This window comes from Amblyomma americanum, chromosome 7, assembly GCF_052857255.1.
Source record: "Amblyomma americanum isolate KBUSLIRL-KWMA chromosome 7, ASM5285725v1, whole genome shotgun sequence".
Classification (NCBI taxonomy): domain Eukaryota; kingdom Metazoa; phylum Arthropoda; class Arachnida; order Ixodida; family Ixodidae; genus Amblyomma; species Amblyomma americanum.
In genome coordinates, this window is record NC_135503.1 from 116074018 (window position 1) to 116083797 (window position 9780).

The window sequence follows — 9780 nt, forward strand, 5'->3', positions numbered from 1 at the left end:
TATAGACGGAAAGAGCATCCTTAGTGCACTTTAATGAGTCAATTCATTCTCTCAAGTGCGACATGCAACACTGCGGCAATCTCATTCCTGAAATACCGTGTCCATGTGTTTGCGGAACTGGCTCCAGACGTCGACAAGGGCGTTTTTCATTCGCCGGAAGCCCTCGGCTGCCTCTTTGGCGCTGGCGTCGAGATCACCACGGGCCTGGAGATGTTGCGGTGACTGCGCAGTTTTCGGGTGTTCCGTAACTTCTCGCAGGTCAGCGGTTAGCTCACGGTATTTTTCGTACCCGGTTATTGAGCTGTCAACGGCTGCGAGAGAAAGGGAAAAAAGTAAAAAAGAAGGCAACAGGTAAGTGCATGTCGGCTCATTCAAGCCTGGAAGAAGCAGCCTAGTGGAACAGCTAGACACAATATATCCTAATAAGCTCAACTGTTGGGAGGCCAACTGGAATGGTTTTAAACGTTCCCCGTCCCTTGTGTGCATAAACTGTGCCATCTGTGTGCAAAGTTTTCTTCTACATGTGCGCATGTTTTTGCGATGAACGCCGAACTTTTCTACGGAGTGAGTGAAGATGGGATGGGCATTTGACTGCCTACTTCTGCTTTCTCTGTCTGAGGGGTGACCTTAAAGACTCGGACTTGAGCTCGGAAAGAAGGATTTTATCTCTCTCTACAGGACCACAGATTACGCGGTGCGTGGTAGCGACGCTATTTCCAGAGTCTTCGGATACTTGTCTACTAGCTGTGGAGTTAATATGCGGTGTTATGGCCTTTGCACGGAACTTAGAGTCATTCGGCAGTGGTGCAAGCTAGCTAGAGGGCCGGAGCCGTATGGGAGGCAAGTTCGGAAACATACACTATATATATAGTATATGACCTTAGAGCGCGGTTTGGCGAAGAAGTACTGCTATGCTGTCGAAAGGAATATGCGTAAACCCTGCACGAATAAGTAACATTCGGGGATAAGTGAGCATTTCTTTCTGTGTGGGAAAAGTGCTCATAATCTTTGTTAGGCTTCACCAAATAAACTTCTAAGCCCGTTAAGGCGCTATGTACAGCTCTGTGTACAAAACGAGCTCGTAGCTTTTTTTGTGTGTGCTTTTGCCTAACAGGAATTTTTTTGTTTAAGGTGAATTCAGCCCCCTCCATGCAAAAATTAGTCTTCTGTGCCTACAAGCGAACATTGCAAATAATATTTGAATGACCAGTTGGAGCACGATCATGATGTCCACCATTTAATGCAAACCTATTTCTCTGCCTATCTGAATGTACTCTTCTTTCCTGTCCTTGTCCCTCGCGTTGTGCATAAATATGATCAACCTATTTGCCCGCACATCAACTCCTGTGAATATATTTTGCCCCCAGTAAAAATATCTTTCCTCTTTCAATTTCATATCCATGCGCCTCTTCAAAACAATGTGATTCCAGTATCATTCGGGTGTACATTTGAAACATCATTGCACTGCACTGTTAGAATTTTCAGCATCTGTAGTACTGTGTATGGCACCTTGTACATGCCTTATCAAAAAAAAAAAACGACTACTCTTCCTTTACTACTACTTTGCACTAGATAACTAACAAACTGGCTTTATTGATGCCTAGATGTACTATTCACCCGGGAAAGTGTATGTTTTGAACCGAAATAACAAACGGCGCGCGAAAAGGTGAATGAAGCCTGGAACGCTTTCAGCTGCCACTCGTGTGCACGCTGTCCAGGAACACGCCGCCCCTGCGGCCTAGCATCAGGTCGCACCTTTCAGGAAGTTTCAGAAATTTTTCTTCCGAGCAATATCGGCTGAAAAAGAAACTACTATACCATAGCATGCCATGCTATACCATCGCCCCGAGCGACATTTGTTCAAGCGCAGACACAAACAAAGTAGCTTCGTTTTCGATGGTACATGCCTCGCGGCCACCGCCATAGCGTCTAACGCTGCGTGTTGTATTTGTATACTGTAGATTACTTGCTGACTACTAAAACGTTTGCTTTGTGATATTTCGTCCGCTCGCACTGCGCTTACTGGTTACCGGTGGTAGTAGTGCTGAACACTGCCAGCGGCTAAATAGTCGCCCTTGTCACTATTCCCTAACAATTCGTTCTGCACTTCCAAATTCTCGGTGCGAGCAGCACTGCCGGTGAGGCTTTGCAATGCAGGCGTTTAAGGTGGAGACAGACAGGCTCACCTGTGTCAGCAACGGTAGCTTATGCAGTGCACCAGCACGCAAAGGTGACGAAATAGCGAAGGCGGCCGACCGCACAGCTATAGGAGCGAGGAATTAGAGGGGCGAACGCTGTGGCTCTTCAGGCAAAGGAAGCAGCGAGCGACGCTGCGCACTCTGCCCGGCAGAGAAAAGAGAAGCGGCTGAACGCGGCTGCACGCAGAGCCCCAAAAAGCAAATGACCCGAAGTGTCTCTGTCATCCACCGAAAACTGGCATGATTTACAATATATGCATACCAAATGAAAACATGGGGACGGAGTGTGGGAAGCCTTCTGAAAGTCAACGAGAATATATATTCTTTTCATACGCAGCAAACTACCGAACATCTCAAGGTTGTGGAGAACCTGTTTCCCCCCTCCATTTCGATGCGGCCCATCTTCATCGTCGGCCGTCCGGACGGACAGCCCCCGGCTGGGCGAGGAGGGAAGTCTCCCTCATGGGGGAAAGAGAACGGCGACGGGAGCGCCACCTCGTAGGTTACGCGGAATTCTGCGGAACCGGAGAGAGGCTCTTCGGGATCCGGCCAGCGTCGTGAGCGGTTGGAGCCGCAAGCTCCCGCCACCTTCCGCGGCAGGCGCACGGGGATCCGTTGTGCCTTGCCGCTGGACTTCTGGTTCCAGGCAGCGAAGCGAGCGCAGCAGACGCGCGCTCTTGTTGCCTTCCACAGCAAATGCTAGGGAATGGCTTTGCCCCAAGAATGCGGCGCGCACGGGAAAACCCGGCCGCCATTGTCGGCGCTTACAAATGTTCGCCGCCGATACCTCCGAAGTCGCGCCCCCGCCCCAGCCGGTAAGTCGGAAGCCCTTCTTACGTAGCTTTCTACTTCCGAGGAATGCCTCGTTGATGTTTTGTAGCTAGCTGGCCCGCTCTGTGTATTAACTGCAGGTGCAATAAATAGCATATGAGTGTTAACGTTGTGTCGTCCCTTCCCTTTGTCCCTCGAGCACGAACCCCATCCGCGGTTAGCGAGCGGGAACGCTGCATCCGCGGAGTGGGAGTGCGGGCGGGGCGAAAGGCTTTGTCCCCCCATATTTCCACAAGGTGCTCCAAATTTTAGCACCACAGTCGTGCCAATAGGAGGATAATCAATATTTCCAGCGAAGGCGTACAATGTCCAAGCTTTAAAGATAGGAAAGCTAGAAGAGAATAATTCTGAAGATTATTTTAGTTAGTTATCAGCTAGTAATTGATGTTAGTTATCATCTTCCCACCTGAATTGCAATAGGAACTTTGTAGTCATGGTCCATATTTCAGTACAGTCGAGTTGCTTTATAAGAGCCGCTGTTTAACAACCATGGGTTCTGGATGGCATTTAAAAAGCTGCTCTTTTCTCTGAATAAATGTGTTGGTAGTCAGCGCCAGTCCTGTGCCCTTCTTCGTTTGTCCTTGTCTTTTCGCGCTGCATTCTTTAACCATGTTTAACTACTGCTAGCTTATTACGAACCACAGTGGTGCTAACGTCAATATGTGTACTACGGCAACGACACTGCGTCTCACATATAAAGAACAAACGTTGCCGCACCACTCTGTTAGAGCGAACAGTGAGGCGCCCTAAAATCATCTCCGCGGGGTTGAAAAACGCGAGCATGCTGCCAGCGCTGAGCCCGAAGAGTAGTACGCCCCTCATACCGATACACACCATTCTGGAAGAATGTGGTGCCTCCTTAAGAGCCGTGAAAAGAAACGGTTTACAACTGCGTACAGCCTCCGTATAAGTGCGCTTCGACGGGCCACAATGCGAATCAGTGCGTGAGTGCGTGTCAGCTGGTCAGAAATCGTCGTAGGCGGAATCAGAAACAGTGTGGTCGCGAAACCGCAAGGCAACATTCAAAGTGAAACTTGTGCCAACCATCGGAGATCAACGAATGACAGTGATTTGAGAAGCTTGAACCCCATTCACAAGGTATACGCCTGCGTGGCCCAGCCGCTCACGTGGCGTGCGTCGCCTGCCTTCTGCACCTCCATCGCGTGCAAGCAGCCCGTAGACAGCGACATCATAGCGTCGCCGCTTCATCCTTACGATTATATTGAGGACCGAAGGAGAGGAGGTCGACCTACCGACCACCAGCTGACGTGAGCGCTTTAATCACCATTAGTAGTATTCGTAATATCTCGTGCTCGAAGCAGCTCGATGGCAGCAAGTGTCTCGGCGAATAGCACATGACCGCCCTGGAGCCTGGACAGCGCCATGATCGGGTCTACCGAGCAGGCGTGCATGACGGGCTTCTTCAAGAAATAAATGCCACTTTTATATCTAACTTTGTATTTTTGACTGTGATACAAGGGAAGCCCGCTTGATACGAACTTCGGATAAAAGGAAAATTATCCGCGCGACCGTTAGGTTAGTTCAGGTTCTGGTTTATGGGTCACTTTTGGAGGACGCGGTTGCGGGGGGTGGGGGGGGATGCGGTTTCATTCGAACCATGTACATTTTGGAATTTTTTTCTCGTCGAAAAAATGGGGTTTGGCATAGTTTTTTTATGCAAACTTTCTAGCTTGGTACCATGGGGGCGGCGAGGTGAGGATGACCGCCACCTCCTCGCCCCTCTCCGTCAATAGATCCACCCCTTGGTTCGTTATAAGTGGACTCGATTATGTCTTCTGCGGTAAAGAGCAAAGTTGTTAGCTCCTGAAAACTACTGACGAGATCGCTCGCTCAGTGGTATGGGCTTGGAACATGATTTAAGATGTAAGCTTAGATTCGAGTTGCACTGCGACGTCCGATTCTCAACAGAAATGTGAGAGAAGTACTTCGCCTTGAAATTAACCATCAAACCGAGTTGCCAATAATACATAAGCGTTCGTACGAGGCGCTCAAACCTGAACGAGGGGACAACCTGAAACAGAGGAAGTTGCAAATGGCACGTACCGTGTGTTCGCTCCGTGAATTGCAAAGCGGCGAGCACGCCAAGGAAACACAGTAGAGCCTTCATTGTCCAGCTGAGGCGATGTGGAAGGTCCCGTTGAACGCTCTTGACCACAGCCTGCTTTTATGCGGTATTTGCTGAGCCTGTTTTTCCTTACTAAGCTGGCGTGTGATTGTGCGCGCCTCGATCGAAGTTGCAAGTGAGGTACGGCGCTGCTCAGTCAAGAAGCGATCATAAATTACCGCACATTATAACGGCTGTCACTTTTTGAGTGAACGGTCCAGCGTATTTACTATTCTGAACACCTGAGATCGGAGGAGCACGTGAAAGCGCAAAAAAGGCGTCAGAATGTCTATAGCTGTGTTTCGGGTGAAATGAGCAGAAGGACTGCGCCGGGCACATCGCATAAAGAAAACTGCGGACACGTGGCAAATTGAAGTCAAGATAAGTTCAGTTGTGAGTGGTGGGATTGCTGTTCGTGGTAAGCTCTGTAGCTGTAGTTTTTTTCCTTCAGTGCGTTACGACGAAACAAAAATGTGTTGGGTTTTATAGCGCATAAGCTGCTAAGGCTATCATGCCCCAAAGACGAGGTTAAAAAAAGTGTTTTGTATTCAATTAAGTATAGTTCGGGAAATCCATGCTTTGCTGAGGACATCTGATTTTTTTAAAAGCTAAAAACGAGTGACTGATCAACAAGTGCATGAGAGAATCACTGGGTGAAAAGAAGTGTGGTAATTGTAAAGTACAGTAAAATATTTTTACCTCAGTTTTTTTTTATATATATGGTTTAGTGTGAGCTCGTCTTCAAAGCTTTAACAAAAAGTTTTGTGTTTCTTGTTTCGTCAGTAAAAGTTATGTGTCAAGTGTGTGTGTGCTCTATGCGAAAACGAGATAAGTTTACTCGAATGCAATGTTCCTGTTGGCTCCATGACTCCCGAAGATGGGCTTTACGAAACAGTAGTTTGTTGTTTATTTTGTTATCTCACTCCTTCTACCATTCTTTTTTCAATTTACTATGTATCAACGTCATGCAGTCTTAATCACGTATGTTCACATTCTTGCTCATAAATAGCGGCTTGCATAAAATATCCAAGAAATGGTTTTAAAAAGAGCATCAAAGTTCCACCAAGGCATACGTAGTGTTGTAGCGTAGCTTGGCTAGAAGCCCATGCGTTCAAAACATGGCGGCATATGGTAAAAAGCCAGCGCCTTTTTCTAAATGATCGGACAACTAAGGAATGACGTCATAATTAAAAAAAAACAAGAACCTTACGTCAAAGCGAAGTGTTGTTTGGCGGAAAAATTTAAACTTCGAGTGTCTCCAGGTTCAGCTCGACACATGAGACAAGGACGAAGAGAGGACACAAGTGCTGTCTATCAAGGCTATTTTTAGACAGCTACCGCTCTGTCTTCTTCCTTCATCCTTTCTGCATGTGTGGCGCTCAATTTCGAGGTGTTAACTTACAAGCAGGGCGAGTTATTCGTCTCAATACTCGAGATGTACAGTTATAGGTATGGTTATAGTTTCTTGTTTTGGAGCTGTTTTTGAACCCCCGAGTTTGCGAGCAACGGCTTTGGCAGAATTTCGTTAATCTAGTTTTGCTTACATAAAAAGGCCGCATAGTGAAAATTTTTAACAAGAGTAAAAAATTATTACTTGAAAACCACAACGCACAACTCAGATTTGGAATACTGACGCAAGAAGTGACTGCCGAACTGGCCCACGAGACAAGTCTAAAATCTGCATGCGCAAGGCATATATAAAGCATACCTAAAGCATAAGAGTGCTAGCACTGCACTTTCTCAGCGAAATTAAGGCTGCCTTTAGTACATGGGGCGGACAGATACTTTCATTGATATGATTAATCTTTTATTAATCTAATATTCATAATTTGTCTATAGCTCTGGTCGTATTGTTCTACTATATTATTATTATTTGTATGCCCCTCCTGTCTGGGCCGCGCCAAGGCCTTCAGTGTTGTATAAATAAATAAATAAATAAATAAATAAATAAATAAATAAATAAATAAATAAATAAATAAATAAATAAACTCAAAAGCTACGCAGACTAAATAAAGCACAGAGTAAAACGCTCACACAATGAGAAAAGAAGAGAAGGTACGGGAGAATAACCAAATAAGAGTAGTGAGCGTGTAGTCATAGGAAACATCCAAAGAAGCACACTCTCCATGCGTTCAACCAGGAACATTTTAATCAACATCTAACCGCAATAAAGACTGCTCTGCGCCTAACGCACTAATAGAAGTTGCTATGAGCATCGAGATTCGGCAGAGTGCAGACTATGGCATAACACAATTTACACTCTCTTCTGTGGTCTACAATGTAAGGTGACCCGCCGCGTTGGCTCAGTGGTTATGCTGCTCGGCTACTGTCCTGAAAGACGCGGGTTCGATCCCGGCCGCTGCGGTAGAATTTCGGTGGAGGCGAACTGCTTTAGGTCCGTGTGCTGTGCGATGTCAGTGCACGTTAAAAAACCCTAAGTGGTCGAAATTTCTGAGGCCCTTAATTACGGCGTCCCTCTGAGTCGCTTTGGGACGTTAAACCCCCTAAACCAAACCAACAGTATAAGACCGTATAAAAGGCACTATAACGACAACAGAATATATAAAAAAAAACTCTCTATGAACACAAAGCTTTCAGTTGCAGTTTACAGAGACCCGTAATATGCAAGTAGTGCAGAGATTCAAGGCAACGTTCACTTGGCGTTTTCGAGGGATAGAGCTGCAGTTTCTTGAAAGCGTTCCACAACACTTAGAGAGATGTTACGCACATGCACACGTCCAATCACCGAAATTCCACGGCACGCAAGACCTGTGCATCACCATTCAGACATTAAATTGCTGCTAAGTGCACGTTTATTGTGGCGTAAGCTTCACCATCAACGCAAATAATTATCATGCATTATTTAACCCAGTATACCAGCAGAAGCATAATTAATCTGTCCCATTGCGGTTGCAAGGAAACGAACAGAATTCACGTACAAACTACAAAGATATCAACTGAAAGTCTCACCAAAATCAGCGTTATAGACATCTTCCTGGCTGCCATAGGCACGCAGTGACAAAGGAAGTGACCGTAATACCCTGCCGTCGCAGTGCGCTGCCAGCGGAGCAGTTCGCACTCTGGAACGGAGAATCAGTTCTACGCGTGCTGTACGCTGCTCGTCATGAACTACACCGTCCTTCTGTGGGCAGTAGCGCCAAGACATATGACTGGAACTGTGGCTGGTTGGCAACAAAAGAAGCGCACACGCATAGACAATAAGAACGTAGCACGACTACAAAAGCAACGAATCACTTGAAATTGACGCTGATAAAATACGAGCAGCCGCACTCATCCAAGTCATGAGGTGAGGAGACCTACACGGGCAGCTTTGCTCAAGGTGAACGGCATAAGATGCGTTGAGCGCTGCTGTGAGACAACGCGAAAAATATATTTTCGTAAGAATAGCGTACCGTTGTCAACGAAATTTCAAGAAACTAAACCATTTTTAAAACCAGTAACTAGAAATGTTTTAAATCCATGGCTATAAATTACGACTATGAACAATCCTGTATTTCTTATTTGCGTTTGCCCAAATTAAAATGAAACAGGTTTTTGGGGAAAGGAATGGCGCAGTATCTGTCTCAAATCTTGGCGGACACCTGAACTGCGCCGTAAGAGAAGGGATAAAGGTGGGACTGAGAAAAAAAAGGAAGAAAGAGGTGCCGTAGTGGAGGGCTCCGGAATAATTTCGACCACCTGGAGATCTTTAACGTGCACAGACATCGAAAAGCACACTGGCGCCTGTTGCGTCTCGTCTCAATCGAAACGCTGCCGCCGCGGTTGGGTTCGAATCCGGGTACTCCGGATAAGAAGCCGAGCGCTCTAACCACAGAGCCACAGTGCCGGGTAATTTGCATTTGTCCACTCATCTCATTTTGGCGCTTGTTCCACTGCCCTTGACGATGTCGCTGGCACTTTTTTCTAGAACGGATGGCCCCACCCCCCTTCGCGACTCGCGTCAATTGACCTTGTACAGTACAGCAAGACCTATATGCACTTCACTACATAAAGAGATGCATACTTTTCGTATGCTATTAGAACAAGCTTGTTATCCCCGAACCCTGTGGCTCGGTTAGCGACTGACTTGGCCGTCCGTGGGACGAGAAGCCATGGCGCGTTTACTCTGAGTCCTGAGCGGTCCTGTGTAAGCTCTCAGTACGGCACCTTTTTTGCTCTCGTCCCGGCAAAGTTGTGCTGTTCCTTAACTTTTGTCGGGCCAGTTGACAGTAAGACGTCGCAAATCTTCGTCGCTGACACGATAGTGCAGACACTTTGTCAGCACACTGCATCAGCATTTCTGCGGCTATCCCTGAACCAGCTGCACTATGATTTTATGTCCGCCATGTAAAGCTTCGAGGGTCACTAGTGCAGTAGGAGGACAGTACAAGTAGAACCTGTATATATAGCAAAGATAAACTGGCTCCGCCATTCACCACTCTGAGTCTCTGAGTGCTACACCGACATTGCGTATATGATTCAGCGGCGAATCACTGCCGAGAAAGCTGAAGAAAATCAATAACGACCAGGAGGACGGCTCAGTCGTGTTTATGGGAAATTTTCATGGTGGACAAGTTTTTCACCACACATTTCAAAATATTTACAGAAATGTGTAATGCCAGCAGA

At 46.7% G+C, this 9780-nt stretch overlaps 1 long non-coding RNA gene across 1 annotated transcript; it reads right to left on the minus strand.

Moving 5' to 3' along the window:
* Window positions 1-5253, minus strand: LOC144097406 (uncharacterized). The gene is made up of 2 exons (XR_013307006.1): window positions 5094-5253; window positions 1-311 (listed from the first exon to the last, which is right to left on the minus strand). It is a non-coding gene; the product is annotated as an uncharacterized LOC144097406 (long non-coding RNA).
* Between the last annotated feature and the right edge of the window lie 4527 nt (window positions 5254-9780).